An 18,235-nucleotide genomic window follows, 5' to 3' on the forward strand; every position below is an offset into this window, starting at 1 on the left:
AACTGTTTCCCTGTAAATGAGTAAATGCAATCTACAGCTCTATAAATGCTATCACCGAGGTTTAATCAAACTCAATAATTTGCATCTGTTGTTGCCTACTTGTGGGAAGTGTTGTTGAACACACCCCAGATGTCCTCGTCCTCTCAGAATGAATACTGCATACAGACTGCTGCAATATAGGCTTCAAATATTACCAAGTATTAATAAGTCAACTCATGCACACTTCTCGTACACATGCACATAGTTGTCTTTCCACTGAAGAACCACAACAGACAAGCATAATCTCCATACTGAAAATGTCCTCTGTTATTATATTGAATATACGAACTGTGTAATGGCTTGAAAATGGTTACATCGACTAAAACTTTGACCTAATGAATGGTACAGTAAACTTGTGTGTGGGCATATTCTCGTAAAAATAAATAAGTATAGGGCTTTTATTCCCAGTACAGTAAGGAAAGACAGAATAATGGTGTGTTGACTATTGCATTAATTTAACAGGGAATACAGCTGAAAGAAATAAGGAACCGTTTTTTGACTGTGAACTAAACATACAGAATGTTCAAGGTCTTTTTGCTCTCGTGACAAATGTTTACCCGTATTCTAACCTGGCCAGTGTTCCAGCTATCTGTAACTAGATTATCCGTCACCAACCCTCTCTTCCTCTTTGCTCAAAGTCATTAGATTTTCTGAGAATTGCAGAGAAAAACTCCCTGGGTGAAGAGGGATTTAGTATTGTAGTTTGAGGGTTCTTTTCATTTTATTTTATTTCTATTTCACCTTTATTTAACCAGGTAGGCTAGACAAGTTCTCATTTACAACTGCGACCTGGCCAAGATAAAGCATAGCAGTGTGAACAGACAGCAACACAGAATTACACATGGAGTAAACAATAAGCAAGTTTTAAAAAAGTGTCTATATACATTGTGTGCAAAAGGCATGAGGAGGTAGGCGAATAATTACAATTTAGCAGATTAACACTGGAGTGATAAATGATCAGATGGTCATGTGCAGGTAGAGATACTGGTGTGCAAAAGAGCAGAAAAGTAAATAAATAAAAACAGTATGGGGACGAGGTAGATAAATTGGGTGGGCTATTTACCGATGGACTATGTACAGCTGCAGCGATCGGTTAGCTGCTCAGATAGCAGATGTTTAAGTTGGTGAGGGAGATAAAAGTCTCCAACTTCAATGATTTTTGCAATTCATTCCAGTCACAGGCAGCAGAGAACTGGAAGGAAAGGCGACCAAATGAGGTGATGGCTTTAGGGATGATCAGTGAGATACACCTGCTGGAGCGCGTGCTACGGGTGGGTGTTGCCATCGTGACCAGTGAACTGAGATAAGGCAGAGCTTTACCTAGCATGGACTTGTAGATGACCTGGAGCCAGTGGGTCTGGCGACAAATATGTAGCGAGGGCCAGCCGACTAGAGCATACAGGTCGCAGTGGTGGGTGGTATAAGGTGCTTTAGTAACAAAGCGGATGGCACTGTGTTAAACTGCATCCAGTTTGCTGAGTAGAGTATTGGAAGCCATTTTGTAAATGACATTGCCGAAGTCGAGGATCGGTAGGATAGTCAGTTTTACTAGGGTAAGTTTGGCGGTGTGAGTGAAGTAGGCTTTGTTGCGAAATAGAAAGCCGATTCTAGATTTGATTTTGAATTGGAGATGTTTGATATGAGTCTGGAAGGAGGGTTTACAGTCTAGCCAGACACCTAGGTACTTATAGATGTCCACATATTCAAGGTCGGAACCATCCAGGGTGGTGATGCTAGTCAGGCATGCGGGTGCAGGCAGCGAACAGTTGAATAGCATGCATTTGGTTTAAGAGCAGTTGGAGGCCACGGAAGGAGTGTTGCATGGCATTGAAGCTCGTTTGGAGGTTAGATAGCACAGTGTCCAAGGAAGGGCCAGAAGTATACAGAATGGTGTCGTCTGCGTAGAGGTGGATCAGGGAATCGCCCGCAGCAAGAGCAACATCATTGATATAATATATACAGAGAAAAGTGTCAGCCCGAGAATTGAACCCTGTGGCACCCCGATAGAGACTGCCAGAGGACCGGACAACATGCCCTCCGATTTAACACACTGAACTCTGGCTGCATAGTAGTTGGAGAACCAGGCAAGGCAGTCATTAGAAAAACCGAGGCTACTGAGTCTGTCGATAAGAATATGGTGGTTGACAGAGTCGAAAGCCTTGGCCAGGTCGATGAAGACTGCTGCATAGTACTGTCTTTCATCGATGCCGGTTATGATATCGTTTAGTACCTTTAGCGTGGCTGAGGTACACTCGTGACCGGCTCGGAAACCAGATTGCACAGCGAGAAGATACGGTGGGATTCGAGATGAAATAAATTGAAATAATATTTACAAAAAATACAAAATACACGAGAGGACAAAACAAACACGTCTTCACTGCTACGCCATCTTGGATATTAAATCTTTAGATTGTGGCTGGATATCTCTCTACATAGACAAACACTGGAGACCAATTTCTCTTTTTGCAGATTTCAGGGATCGATTCAATCCGTATCGCTGAGCCCGCTTGGAAATTTAAAGGCAACTTCCAATTTGAGAAAAGATATGCAGCGTTTACTGTGAATGCAGCGTCTCCGTAACCACGGGAACATCGCTATAGCGCTGAACTTCAGAGATTTTTATTTATATTTATTTTACCAGGCAAGACAGTTCATTAAGAACACATTTTTATTTTCAATGACGGCCTAGGAACAGTGGATCAGGGGCAGAACGACAGATTGTCAGCTCAGGGGTTTGAACTGGCAACCTTCTGGTTATTAGTCCAACACTCTAACCACTAGGCTACCCTGCCGCCCCAGATAAGGATTGAAGCGTGCACTTAATGACCAACCACATCTCCAGCCATGCGGAAACTGAACTACTTGCCAAAACTGTTGAGCATGAAAAACTCGTCAGCGTTGCAGTTCTTGACACAAACCGGTGTGCCTGGCACCACAACATTATTAGGTGTCCAGCATGACAAATATGAGTCTCACAGTCCTGGAAGAGATGACCGTCATGGCGATCCTAAAGTAGCAGTAAAAAACAACAACAATGAGAGGATATATGAAAAACAAGCCTAACTGGAGGTAAGGCCCCAACATCTCCAACACCTTAAAGTTGATCCCTTCCAAGGCGACCTCCTCACACATCAACCCCTGGGAGTAATACTCTGCCTGGTCATAGAGTATAAACGGCTTTATGCTCGCCAGGAGGCTGATGCCTCACACAGTGGCGAACGAGACCAGGGCATAAGCTCCTCAGGCTCCTTAGGCAAAGCCTGGTGCACGGCCTGGTGTAGAGCCAGGTACCGGTCAAAGGTCATATGAGAGTCAGGAACAAGATGGAGCTGTAGAAACCCAGAAAGTAATTGCTGCCCACGATCTTACACCAGGCCCGGCCAAAGACCCAGCTGGACATGTGGTGGGACACAGCCCAGAATGGCAGACTAGACATGAAGACCAGGTCCGACATTAACAGGTTGAATTCGGAAGATGTTGCCCACTGTGTTGAGTTTCTCCAACTTGCAGAAGATGTAGAAGACCAAATTGTTGCCCATCACTCTCCGCGTGAAGGTCAGCAAGTAGTAGATTAAGAGTTTGACCTCGAAGTCATGGGTAATTTCCCTGTCACAGAACTCTGGAGCATCGTTCTCCGAGCTGTCCTCCTGGTAGCCCTCTGTTGCCGAGGAGTTAATTTGGTATTTCCATTGCTGAGTTTGTTTACTCAAAACCTGTCAAAACATTGCCAGCTCTTACAGTAAACAGCTTATTTAAATCATCAGAAATTGAGAGAGGAAAACAATAATTTTAACTGACTTAAACAAAACTTTTGGCTGGAGTGTTTGTTTGCAGCAAGTAAAGGGAAGAGTTGCTTTGTCAGGAGAGGTGTGTGTGTGTGTGTGTTTGGACTGTACAGAGTAGTCAGCAGGGTCTGAATCAGACCTTTGTCACCTGGCCTTTTAGATTTAATATTTCTATTCCATCCTCATGTTCACATTCTGTCACACATTGTACAATCTCCCCCAAAACGTTTAAACTAACTGTAGGATCAGATATATAAAACGTACAGTGAACAGGTCCTCTGTAGCTCCGTATGGAACTTGCAACAGCAGGATAGGTAGGTTTGATTCCTGGGACGACCCCAACACGTCAAAAAATGTCCCCACGCATGATTGTAAGTCGCTTTGGATAAAAGTACCTGTTAAATGGTATATATTATAATGAATTAAACATGATATGCTTTCTCCATTTTTTTCAAACATGCAGGCTTGAATGGAAGCAGTAAGTTCCACACCGTCCATATTTTCAAAGTCAGGAGCAGTGTTTATTTGAAAACAGCAATGTTTAACAGAAACCAACAGCTGGTAGAACAATCCCCGTGATCAAATGTACAGTCGCTAATGGGGTTGCAAAATTCCGGGTACTTTCAATAAATCCCCTGGTTTTCCCAAAATCCCAGTTGGAGGATTCCCAGAATCAGAAGGGAAATCCTGAGTCATCCATAAAGGATTTCTGGGAAACCAGGAAATGTATTGAAAGATCCCTTCACATTTTGCTCTCTTAAATGTAAATCTAAAAAAGGGTTCAATTTGATTTTTTTCATCGTGATCTATACAACATACTCCACCTTTTCAAAGTAAAATAAAAATTATATAACATTTTCTAAATTAATAAAAAGTCATGACTGAGTGTCTCCACACACCAGAGTTAACACTTGGTGTAAGCACCTTAGGCAGTCATTACAGCTGTGAATCATTTTGAATAAGATTCTATCAACCTTGCACAACATATAGGCCTATCCATTGTTTTTGTAAAAATTGCTCAACCTCTTGTAAATTTGGTTGGGAACAATTGATGGACAGCAATACTTTCAAGCTGATTTATGTCAGGACGGACACTGGACCATTCAGGAACACTACTTTCAAGCTGATTTATGTCAGGACTGACACTCGGCCATTCAGGAACACTACTTTCAAGCAGATTTATGTCAGGACTGACACTGGGCCATTCAGGATCACTACTTTCAAGCAGATTTATGTAAGGACTGACACTGGGCCATTCAGGAACACTACTTTCAAGCAGATTTATGTCAGGACTGACACTGGGCCATTCAGGAACACTACTTTCAAGCAGATTTATGTCAGGACTGACACTGGGCCATTCAGGATCACTACTTTCAAGCAGATTTATGTAAGGACTGACACTGGGCCATTCAGGATCACTACTTTCAAGCAGATTTATGTCAGGACTGACACTGGGCCATTCAGGAACACTACTTTCAAGCAGATTTATGTCAGGACTGACACTGGACCATTCAGGATCACTACTTTTAAGCAGATTTATGTCAGGACTGACACTGGACCATTCAGGAACACTCAACCCGGTTTTCAGAAGACCACACGGCTTTTCCAGCTCTTTACCTGGGGTTTGCTCCTTTCATATTTATGTTGATCCTGACAAACTCCCCAGTTCGTGCCAGTGACAAGCATACCCATAACAGGATGCTGCCACCACAATACTTGAAAATACAGAGGGTTTCACTCCATGTTGTGTTATATTGGATTTGACCCAAAACTGTCGTTTTTAATTTAGGCCAAAAAGTTCATTTCTTTAGTGATTTTTTTTCTCCTTCAACTTAGGACACTGAGAGACCATTTCTCACAGCAGAAATGACAAACTAGTGGATACACGAGTGGATACGAAACACCAGTTTTCTGACAATCTATCTTTGGGCACTGGAAATATGGACTGAAACCTCGCAGTATGAGGGGACTTCTCTGAAATGATTTATGCGTAGGGATAACTACTGGTTGCTTTGTTTGTGAAGGTAGTTTTATGTGTCAACTCAACACAAACTCACCTCCCAGATCTGTCGCTTTCTTGAGAGTAAGATCCTTGTGCTCATAAATGTAGGTAGCACTCTATTCGTGAAGGCAAATCTTGAACTGCTCGAGAAGTATGAATTTATTTAAGGTCCTTGACCTCTTGAGAACCACACCACTGATCAAAAATACATGCTTGTTCCCTTGCAAACATATCTTAGCGATTCTGTCTTTCGTAAATTTACGGAACTGATGTCTGTATGCCGCTGGGACCAACTTGTAAACCGAAAGGATATAGCAGCTTTAAAAGTGTCAAATCAAATGAAATATTATATTTTAAAAAGTCACATGCAGGGAATGCTTACTTTACTACAAGCCCTTAACCAACAATGCAGTTTTAAGAAAATAGAGTTCAGAAAATATTTACGAAATGAACAAAATAAAAAGGAACACAATAAAAGAACAATAATGAGGCTATATACAGGAGGTACCGATACCGAGTCAATGTACAGGTTAGTCGAGGTAATTTCTACATCTAGGTAGGGATAAAGTGACTATGCATAGATAATAAACAGGTTAGTCGAGGTCATTTCTACATCTAGGTAGGGATAAAGTGACTATGCATAGATAATAAACAGGTTAGTCGAGGTAATATGTACATGTAGGTAGGGGTAAAGTGACTATGCATAGATAATAATCAGGTTAGTTGAGGTAATATGTACATGTAGGTAGGGGTAAAGTGACGATGCATAGATAATAAACAGGTTAGTCAAGGTAATATGTACATGTAGGTAGGGGTAAAGTGACTATGCATAGATAATAAACAGGTTAGTTGAGGTAATATGTACATGTAGGTAGGGGTAAAGTGACTATGCATAGATAATAAACAGGTTAGTCGAGGTAATATGTACATGTAGGTAGGGGTAAAGTAACTATGCATAGATAATAAACAGGTTAGTTGAGGTAATATGTACATGTAGGTAGGGGTAAAGTAACTATGCATAGATAATAAACAGGTTAGTCGAGGTAATATGTACATGTAGGTAGGGGTAAAGTAACTATGCATAGATAATAAACAGGTTAGTCGAGGTAATATGTACATGTAGGTAGGGGTAAAGTAACTATGCATAGATAATAAACAGGTTAGTTGAGGTAATATGTACATGTAGGTAGGGGTAAAGTAACTATGCATAGATAATAAACAGGTTAGTTGAGGTAATATGTACATGTAGGTAGGGGTAAAGTGACTATGCATAGATAATAAACAGGTTAGTTGAGGTAATATGTACATGTAGGTAGGGGTAAAGTGACTATGCATAGATAATAAACAGGTTAGTCGAGGTAATATGTACATGTAGGTAGGGGTAAAGTAACTATGCATAGATAATAAACAGGTTAGTTGAGGTAATATGTACATGTAGGTAGGGATAAAGTGACGATGCATAGATAATAAACAGGTTAGTTGAGGTAATATGTACATGTAGGTAGGGGTAAAGTGACTATGCATAGATAATAAACAGGTTAGTTGAGGTAATATGTACATGTAGGTAGGGATAAAGTAACTATGCATAGATAATAAACAGGTTAGTCGAGGTAATTTCTACATCTAGGTAGGGGTAAAGTGACTATGCATAGATAATAAACAGGTTAGTCGAGGTAATATGTACATGTAGGTAGGGGTAAAGTGACTATGCATAGATAATAAACAGGTTAGTTGAGGTAATATGTACATGTAGGTAGGGGTAAAGTGACTATGCATAGATAATAAACAGGTTAGTTGAGGTAATATGTACATGTAGGTAGGGGTAAAGTGACTATGCATAGATAATAAACAGGTTAGTTGAGGTAATATGTACATGTAGGTAGGGGTAAAGTGACTATGCATAGATAATAAACAGGTTAGTCGAGGTAATATGTACATGTAGGTAGGGGTAAAGTGACTATGCATAGATAATAAACAGGTTAGTTGAGGTAATATGTACATGTAGGTAGGGGTAAAGTGACTATGCATAGATAATAAACAGGTTAGTTGAGGTAATATGTACATGTAGGTAGGGGTAAAGTGACTATGCATAGATAATAAACAGGTTAGTTGAGGTAATATGTACATGTAGGTAGGGGTAAAGTGACTATGCATAGATAATAAACAGGTTAGTTGAGGTAATATGTACATGTAGGTAGGGGTAAAGTGACTATGCATATATAATAAACAGGTTAGTCGAGGTAATATGTACATGTAGGTAGGGGTAAAGTGACTATGCATAGATAATCAACAGCAAGTAGCAGCAGAGTAAAAACAGAGGGGGTGAGGGGGGGGGGTGTCAATGTAAATAGTCTGGGAGGCCATTTTATTAATTGTTCAGCAGTCTTATGGCTTGAGGGTAGAAGCTGTTAAGGAGCCTTTTGGACCTAGACATCAATCGCTCTGAGACCTTGAAGTAGTTGTTTCTCTTGCTCTGCAAGGGTTGCGGCTTTTGTGGAGCGATGGGGAACGATGCTTCGAGGGCGGCTGTCATCGATGTGTGCAGAGGGTCCCTGGGTCGAGCCCAGGTAAGGGTGAGGAGAGGGTGAGGAGAGGGATGGAAGCTGTACTGTTACATTGATGCTGTTGACCCAGATCACTGGTTGTTGCGGAAAAGGAGGAGGTCAAAAGGGGGATGAATGTAACCGGTGTGCAATGGCTAGCTAGTTAGCGGCGTGCGCGGTAATAGCTTTTCAATCGGTGACGTCACTCGCTCTGAGACCTTGAAGTAGTTGTTTCCCTTGCCCTGCAAGGGCCACGGCTTTTGTGATGGGTAATGATTCTTCGAGGGTGTCGATGTGTGCAGAGGGTGTGCAGAGAGCAACTGTGTGCAGAGAGCAATGTGTGCAGAGAGCAACTGTGTGCAGAGAGCAACTGTGTGCAGAGAGCAACTGTGTGCAGAGAGCAACTGTGTGCAGAGAGCAACTGTGTGCAGAGAGCAACTGTGTGCAGAGAGCAACTGTGTGCAGAGAGCAACTGTGTGCAGAGAGCAACTGTGTGCAGAGAGCAACTGTGTGCAGAGAGCAACTGTGTGCAGAGAGCAAATGTGTGCAGAGAGCAAATGTGTGCAGAGAGCAAATGTGTGCAGAGTGCAACTGTGTGCAGAGAGCAATGTGTGCAGAGGGTGTGCAGAGAGCAACTGTGACAAAAACAAAGGATATATGTGGTGCCCTAAGACAAATGGTCCCCAACCAGTCGATCACGATCGTCGATCTCCAAGGCATTTCTAGTCTATTTCTTTGCCATCAGCTGGAAGACGGTGTCCCTTTTTGGTCAGTCTGTGGAGGAAAGAGAGAGCAGAGGGACGTTGAGAGACGGACCCTCAGTCTGCTGCTCTCTCCCTCTGCTGAGACGGACCCTCAGTCTGCTGCTCTCTCCCTCTGCTGAGACGGACCCTCAGTCTGCTGCTCTCTCCCTCTGCTGAGACGGACCCTCAGTCTGCTGCTCTCTCCCTCTGCTGAGACGGACCCTCAGTCTGCTGCTCTCTCCCTACGCTGAGACGGACCCTCAGTCTGCTGCTCTCTCCCTCTGCTGAGACGGACCCTCAGTCTGCTGCTCTCTCCCTACGCTGAGACGGACCCACAGTCTGCTGCTCTCTCCCTCTGCTGAGACGGACCCTCGGTCTGCTGCTCTCTCCCTCTGCTGAGACGGACCCTCGGTCTGCTGCTCTCTCCCTACGCTGAGACTGACCCTCAGTCTGCTGCTCTCTCCCTCCGCTGAGACTGACCCCTCAGTCTGCTGCTCTCTCCCTCTGCTGAGACTGACCCCTCAGTCTGCTGCTCTCTCCCTCTGCTGAGACTGACCCCTCAGTCTGCTGCTCTCTCCCTACGCTGAGACGGACCATCAGATGCAGGCACCACCAGCCCAGTAAAATAAACAGCTAATTATTTAAATGTATGCTCACTCAGCTGTGCCTCACATGTAATACAACAATGGATTTATTACCGGTGTGATCATATAGCCTACCTCAAATTTTGAAATATATTTTTTTTTAATGTCCCGAACAACAATGCATTGGCAGGTAAATTCAAGCAAAGCCAGTATTCAGTGATATTGTTTGGGCCTATAGCTTGCTGCATAAACCTCATTGCTACAGTACTGTTTTTAATTGGTTAATGTTGCATAGGCTTACATTTTTTTTTTTACATTAATAAAAAATCAGAAAAGGTTGGTGACCACTGCCCTAAGAGATATGGAAGGCTGGTGACCACTGCCCTAAGATATATGGAAGGTTGGTGACCACTGCCCTAAGAGATATGGAAGGTTGGTGACCACTGCCCTAAGAGATATGGAAGGTTGGTGACCACTGCCCTAAGAGATATGGAAGGTTGGTGACCACTGCCCTAAGAGATATGGAAGGTTGGTGACCACTGCCCTAAGAGATATGGAAGGTTGGTGACCACTGCCCTAAGAGATATGGAAGGTTGGTGACCACTGCCCTAAGAGATATGGAAGGCTGGTGACCACTGCCCTAAGAGATATGGAAGGTTGGTGACCACTGCCCTAAGAGATATGGAAGGTTGGTGACCACTGCCCTAAGAGATATGGAAGGTTGGTGACCACTGCCCTAAGAGATATGGAAGGTTGGTGACCACTGCCCTAAGAGATATGGAAGGCTGGTGACCACTGCCCTAAGAGATATGGAAGGCTGGTGACCACTGCCCTAAGAGATATGGAAGGTTGGTGACCACTGCCCTAAGAGATATGGAAGGTGACCACTGCCCTAAGAGATATGGAAGGTTGGTGACCACTGCCCTAAGAGATATGGAAGGTTGGTGACCACTGCCCTAAGAGATATGGAAGGTTGGTGACCACTGCCCTAAGAGATATGGAAGGTTGGTGACCACTGCCCTAAGAGATATGGAAGGTTGGTGACCACTGCCCTAAGAGATATGGAAGGTTGGTGACCACTGCCCTAAGATATATGGAAGGCTGGTGACCACTGCCCTAAGAGATATGGAAGGTTGGTGACCACTGCCCTAAGAGATATGGAAGGTTGGTGACCACTGCCCTAAGAGATATGGAAGGCTGGTGACCACTGCCCTAAGAGATATGGAAGATTGGTGACCACTGCCCTAAGAGATATGGAAGGTTGGTGACCACTGCCCTAAGAGATATGGAAGGTTGGTGACCACTGCCCTAAGAGATATGGAAGGCTGGTAAGAATCTCGTTAAAAATGATCCACAGGTGTAAATGCAGCCAAAGGTGCTACCGCTAAGGGTCACACTTTATTTGGATAGTCCAGATTTTCCATCTTTCATTTTAAGGCAGAAAAACAATGTGAAGACTGTACACGGGTGTGTAGACTGTTACTTGAAAGGATTGGAAAGACGGACACTTGTCTATCATAAAATACATGAAAGCATATGAACATGTATTGCTTAATCTTAAATGTACTAAAATGTCAAATAGCACCAAAACAGCATAACTGCAGTTAAATCAGGAGATATAAGTGTAGCACATCATGTAACAAATTAGCATTTACACTGTGTACCACAGCCCACAACATATTTACATTTAGGTGGGAAAATATTGACACGTGGAGGGCTTGACGACACACAATGGTATAAAAATGTCAGTATGTCAGCCAGCCTGGTTTTACAACAAAAACAAATGATTCACACTCCTACTTATATGTACAGATGTTGGATCTTAACATGAAACATTTCCTCGCAGGAGGAAAATAATTTGAATATGTATTTAATATTTACAATCGACACCAAGGGGGCAGCTGGAAGCAGTGTTTGAGACATATAGGCTATTCATTTATAGCTATACAATAATTTAGACTGCAGGTCTACTGGGTGTCAGTACAAATAGCCTATGTAGACTGCGTGCAGGCTACAGCAAGTTTTGTGTGATTTCTTATGTGGATTATAATAAATTGACGATATTTGTAGGGGGTTGAAATATTTATCGTTAATTGTGCTGAGTGATTAACCAAAATGTCGGTTATTTTTAGTTTTTTAAACAACTGATTGACCAAAGTTGGTTCAATTACTTGAATTCCATTTTTTTTGTGTGTGTGTGTGAGAGTATGCTGTGCAGTTTCTGTAGATTCATCAGATCAAGCATGAAGTTGTAGTTTCCAACATGCCAATATTCTACATCGTTTAGTGCAGAAAATGTGGTAATTAACTACAATGACCATAATCCATTGCACCCCACCTAAAACTTGTCCGGTCTGTGCAGAGCAAGACATGGAGAATGAGAGAAAACAGGATCTAGAGGAATAGAAACTAGTTGTTTTTGCAAGCCTGAAAATACATCATCTAATTAGTTGATATTCAACCATCATAAAAGTTATTAAAATAAAATAAAACCAATATTTTATTAAAATGAAGTCATGTGAATAAATGAAAGTTAATAAGTGATCAGCAGTAATGGGCAGTCACTACCTTCATGGGACTTTTACTAATGGTTTTATTCTGTGTTGTTACAGCATTCAACCCACATAATGCATTAGTGTATTTAATGTAAATATGTATACATTTCTTATCTGTCCAACTTATCACCTTATCACCTCTAAAAATGTAAATACCTATTTGAAGGTTTGTGTCGAATTTCGAAAGTAATCTTAGAAGTTAACAGCGGCTTTGAGAATGATGATCGCATTCAATGATGACGCAAAAAATGACTAGGTTTCCCCCCCTTACCACCGTCACTGTCCATTTCTTGTTTTTAAAGGATGAGAGAAGTGCTACACCTGGTGGAGAGAGATTGTAAGACAGATATAGTTGCTTTATGCGTGCTGTACGTTACGACATGACACGTCACGATGTAACGAAGGGGCAGTTTTTTTCAACTTTTCTCCAATACTATAGAGCCATTACCATGTCGATCAATGCTTGAATAGAAACCTAGTTCACACCCCCGATTTTGAAGTCAACACAGTCCCTACAGTCCCATTAGTTTTCTTCTTTTCCTCGTTTGAATGTTGCGGTTGCGCATATTTGCACGGAATGGGGTGAGTTTACGTTAATTCTGCCATTGAAATTGTGCATCATATGGCTAGGTAGCTAGCTTTGGCTAACCCAGAATCGGACAGAAAAAGTTTGATGGCTAACTAGCCACCTTGTCATTGGCATAAAGAGTGAACAGATTAATCAGATGTGTGTGGTGATAGCTAACGAGCCATCACATTAGGTTGCCACAAGATAAACTAGCAAGCTGCAGTGTCAACTATGTAGCTAGCTAATATTAGCTAAATCAACAGGTCAGGCAACAGTAGCATCCTCCCATGCATTACTCTCTGTGTGTGTCTGTGTGTGTCTGTGTCTGTTTGTGTGTGTCTGTGTCTGTGTGTGTCTGTGTGTGCGTTTGTGTCTGTAAATGACATTCTGTTTTTATGACAAGTCCTATAAGCACCTCTGTCATACAGTTAGTGTATCATCTCAGTGAGCTTTTCGTGCCATATAATGTAGAAATCAATATTTCTTTTTTTATTTTCCAGCCCTGTAGCGGCACAACCGAGGGGGAGGAGAATGAGCCAGCCAAGAAAAGAAAGTGCCCTTCAAAGTGGAAAGGAGAAGTTCAGAAGAGAGGGAGGGAAGGCAAATCGACCCTTCATAGTGGAAAGGAGAGGTTCAGAAGAGGAGGGGGAGGGAAGGTAAATCGACCCTTCATAGTGGAAAGGAGAGGTTCAGAAGAGGAGGAGGGAAGGCAAATCGACCCTTCATAGTGGAAAGGAGAGGTTCAGAAGAGGAGGAGGAGGGAAGGCAAATCGACCCTTCATAGTAGAAAGGAGAGGTTCAGAAGACGAGGAGGGAAGGCAAATCGACCCTTCATAGTGGAAAGGAGAGGTTCAGAAGAGGAGGAGGAGGGAAGGTAAATCGACCCTCATAGTGGAAAGGAGAGGTTCAGAAGACGAGGGAAGGCAAATCGACCCTTCATAGTGGAGAGGTTCAGAAGAGGAGGAGGAGGGAAGGCAAATCGACCCTTCATAGTAGAAAGGAGAGGTTCAGAAGACGAGGAGGGAAGGCAAATCGATCCTTCATAGTGGAAAGGAGAGGTTCAGAAGAGGAGGAGGAGGGAAGGCAAATCGACCCTTCATAGTAGAAAGGAGCGGTTCAGAAGACGAGGAGGGAAGGCAAAATCCTTCATAGTGGAAAGGAGAGGTTCACAGATGAGGAGGGGGAAGGCAAATCAACCCTTCATAGTAGAAAGGAGCGGTTCAGAAGACGAGGAGGGAAGGCAAATCGACCCTTCATAGTGGAAAGGAGAGGTTCAGAAGAGGAGGAGGGAAGGCAAATCGACCCTTCATAGTGGAAAGGAGAGGTTCAGAAGAGGAGGAGGGAAGGCAAATCGACCCTTCATAGTGGAAAGGAGAGGTTCAGAAGAGGAGGAGGGAAGGTAAATCGACCCTTCATAGTGGAAAGGAGAGGTTCAGAAGAGGAGGAGGAGGGAAGGTAAATCGACCCTTCATAGTGGAAAGGAGAGGTTCAGAAGACGAGGAGGGAAGGCAAATCGATCCTTCATAGTAGAAAGGAGAGGTTCAGAAGACGAGGAGGGAAGGCAAATCGACCCTTCATAGTAGAAAGGAGAGGTTCAGAAGACGAGGAGGGAAGGCAAATCGATCCTTCATAGTGGAAAGGAGAGGTTCAAAGAGGTAAATGAGGGAAGGCAAATCGATCCTTCATAGTGGAAAGGAGAGGTTCAGAAGACGAGGAGGGAAGGCAAATGATCCTTCATAGTGGAAAGGAGAGGTTCAGAAGAGGAGGAGGGAAGGTAAATCGACCCTTCATAGTGGAAAGGAGAGGTTCAGAAGAGGAGGAGGAGGGAAGGCAAATCGATCCTTCATAGTGGAAAGGAGAGGTTCAGAAGAGGAGGAGGAGGGAAGGCAAATCGATCCTTCATAGTGGAAAGGAGAGGTTCAGAAGAGGAGGAGGAGGGAAGGCAAATCGATCCTTCATAGTGGAAAGGAGAGGTTCAGAAGACGAGGAGGGAAGGCAAATCGATCCTTCATAGTGGAAAGGAGAGGTTCAGAAGAGGAGGAGGGAAGGTAAATCGACCCTTCATAGTGGAAAAGAGGTTCAGAAGAGAAGGAGGGAAGGTTTCGACCCTTCATAGTGGAAAGGGGAGGTTCAGAAGACGAGGAAGGTAAATCGACCCTTCATAGTGGAAAGGGGAGGTTCAGAAGACGAGGGAAGGTAAATCGACCCTTCATAGTGGAAAGGAGAGGTTCAGAAGAGAAGGAGGAGGGAAGGTAAATCGACCCTTCATAGTGGAAAGGAGAGGTTCAGAAGAGGAGGAGGAGGGAAGGTAAATCGACCCTTCATAGTGGAAAGGAGAGGTTCAGAAGAGGAGGAGGAGGGAAGGCAAATCGACCCTATGTTCATAGTGGAAAGGAGAGGTTCAGGAAGAGGAGGAGGAAGGCAAATTGCCCTTCATAGTGGAAAGGAGAGGTTCAGAAGAGGAGGAGGAGGGAAGGCAAATGACCCTTCATAGTAGAAAGGAGAGGTTCAGAAGTCGAGGAGGGAAGGTAAATGACCTTCATAGTGGAAAGGAGAGGTTCAGAAGAGGAGGAGGGGGGAAGGCAAATCACCCTTCAGTGGAAAGGAGAGGTTCAGAAGAGGAGGAAGGGAAATCAAATTTCCCTTCATAGTGGAAAGGAGAGGTTCAGAAGAGGAGGGGGAGGGAGGCAAATGACCCTTCAGCGAAAGGAGAGGTTCAGAAGAAGGGGGAGGGAAGGCAAATCGACCCTTCATAGTGGAAAGGAGAGGTTCAGAAGAGAAGGAGGGAAGGCAAATCGACCCTTCATAGTGGAAAGGAGAGGTTCAGAAGAGGACGAGGAGGGAAGGCAAATCGACCCTTCATAGTGGAAAGGAGAGGTTCAGAAGAGAAGGAGGAGGGAAGGTAAATCGACCCTTCATAGTGGAAAGGAGAGGTTCAGAAGAGAAGGAGGGAAGGCAAATCGACCCTTCATAGTGGAAAGGAGAGGTTCAGAAGAGGAGGAGGAGGGAAGGCAAATCGACCCTTCATAGTGGAAAGGAGAGGTTCAGAAGAGGAGGAGGAGGGAAGGCAAATCGACCCTTCATAGTGGAAAGGAGAGGTTCAGAAGAGAAGGAGGGAAGGCAAATCGACCCTTCATAGTGGAAAGGAGAGGTTCAGAAGAGGAGGAGGAGGGAAGGCAAATCGACCCTTCATAGTGGAAAGGAGAGGTTCAGAAGAGGAGGAGGGAAGGCAAATCGACCCTTCATAGTGGAAAGGAGAGGTTCAGAAGAGGAGGAGGAGGGAAGGCAAATCGACCCTTCATAGTGGAAAGGAGAGGTTCAGAAGAGGAGGAGGGAAGGCAAATCGACCCTTCATAGTGGAAAGGAGAGGTTCAGAAGAGGAGGGAAGGTAAATCGACCCTTCATAGTGGAAAGGAGAGGTTCAGAAGAGGAGGAGGGAAGGTAAATCGACCCTTCATAGTGGAAAGGAGAGGTTCAGAAGAGAAGGAGGAGGGAAGGCAAATCGACCCTTCATAGTGGAAAGGAGAGGTTCAGAAGAGGAGGAGGAGGGAAGGCAAATCGACCCTTCATAGTGGAAAGGAGAGGTTCAGAAGAGAAGGAGGAGGGAAGGCAAATCGACCCTTCATAGTGGAAAGGAGAGGTTCAGAAGAGGAGGAGGAGGGAAGGCAAATCGACCCTTCATAGTGGAAAGGAGAGGTTCAGAAGAGAAGGAGGAGGGAAGGTAAATCGACCCTTCATAGTGGAAAGGAGAGGTTCAGAAGAGGAGGAGGGAAGGCAAATCGACCCTTCATAGTGGAAAGGAGAGGTTCAGAAGAGGAGGAGGGAAGGTAAATCGACCCTTCATAGTGGAAAGGAGAGGTTCAGAAGAGGAGGGAAGGTAAATCGACCCTTCATAGTGGAAAGGAGAGGTTCAGAAGAGGAGGAGGGAAGGTAAATCGACCCTTCATAGTGGAAAGGAGAGGTTCAGAAGAGGAGGGAAGGTAAATCGACCCTTCATAGTGGAAAGGAGAGGTTCAGAAGAGGAGGAGGGAAGGCAAATCGACCCTTCATAGTGGAAAGGAGAGGTTCAGAAGAGGAGGGAAGGTAAATCGACCCTTCATAGTGGAAAGGAGAGGTTCAGAAGAGAAGGAGGGAAGGCAAATCGACCCTTCATAGTGGAAAGGAGAGGTTCAGAAGAGGAGGAGGGAAGGCAAATCGACCCTTCATAGTGGAAAGGAGAGGTTCAGAAGAGAAGGAGGGAAGGCAAATCGACCCTTCATAGTGGAAAGGAGAGGTTCAGAAGACGAGGAGGGAAGGTAAATCGACCCTTCATAGTGGAAAGGAGAGGTTCAGAAGAGAAGGAGGAGGGAAGGTAAATCGACCCTTCATAGTGGAAAGGAGAGGTTCAGAAGAGAAGGAGGAGGGAAGGCAAATCGACCCTTCATAGTGGAAAGGAGAGGTTCAGAAGAGGAGGAGGGAAGGCAAATCGACCCTTCATAGTGGAAAGGGGAGGTTCAGAAGAGGAGGAGGAGGGAAGGCAAATCGACCCTTCATAGTGGAAAGGAGAGGTTCAGAAGAGGAGGAGGGGGTGTAAATCTGGTATTGTCTAGAAGGGATACAGTTTTTGTAAAAAATATTTTTAAAATGGAATTAACGTAACAGTGTAGGAGTAGGTTAAGGTTAAGGTTAGGAAAAGGGTTGGGGTTAGCTGAAATGCAAAAATAATATATATATATATATATATATATATACATACAGAGGGGCAAAAACGTATTTAGTCAGCCACCAATTGTGAAAGTTCTCCCACTTAAAAAGATGAGAGGCCTGTAATTTTCATCATAGGTACACTTCAACTATGACAGACAAAATTAGAAAAAAAAATCCAGAAAATCACATTGTAGGATTTTTTATGAATTTATTTGCAAATTATGGTGGAAGATAAGTATTTGGTCAATAACAAAAGTTTATCTCACTACTTATTTTTGTCAACAATTGTTTACAGACAAATTATTTCACTGTATCACAATTCCAGTGGGTCAGAAGTTTATATACACTAAGTTGACTGTGTCTTTAACCAGCTTGGAAAATTCCAGAAAATGTTATCATGGCTTTAGAAGCTTCTGATAGGCTAATTGACATCATTTGAGTCAATTGGAGGTGTACCTGTGGCTGTTTTTCAAGGCCTAACTTCAAACTCAGTGCCTCTTTGCTTGACATCATGGGAAAATAAAAATAAATCAGCCAAGACCTGGGAGCAATTTCCAAACACGTTCATCTGGGGAAACAGTAGCACGCAAGTATAAACACCATGGGACCACGCAGCCGTCATACCACTCAAGAAGGAGACGCGCTCTGTCTCCTAGAGATGAATGTACTTTGGTTCGAAAAGTGCAAATCAATCCCAGAACAACAGCAAATGACCTTGTGGAGATGCTGG

At 43.7% G+C, this 18,235-nt stretch overlaps 1 long non-coding RNA gene and 1 pseudogene across 1 annotated transcript; one reads left to right on the forward strand and one right to left on the reverse strand.

Annotated features, from left to right (window-relative positions):
- Positions 1 to 2,982: 2,982 nt before the first annotated feature.
- On the reverse strand, positions 2,983 to 4,322 carry LOC127913033 (C-C chemokine receptor type 8-like; annotated as a pseudogene).
- A 9,226-nt stretch (positions 4,323 to 13,548) lies between these two features.
- On the forward strand, positions 13,549 to 16,200 carry LOC127913008 (uncharacterized). The gene is made up of 3 exons (XR_008084356.1): positions 13,549 to 13,668; positions 14,250 to 14,305; positions 16,189 to 16,200. It is a non-coding gene; the product is annotated as an uncharacterized LOC127913008 (long non-coding RNA).
- Positions 16,201 to 18,235: the final 2,035 nt, after the last annotated feature.

Source organism: Oncorhynchus keta, chromosome 28, assembly GCF_023373465.1.
Source record: "Oncorhynchus keta strain PuntledgeMale-10-30-2019 chromosome 28, Oket_V2, whole genome shotgun sequence".
NCBI classification, from domain to species: Eukaryota; Metazoa; Chordata; class Actinopteri; order Salmoniformes; family Salmonidae; genus Oncorhynchus; species Oncorhynchus keta.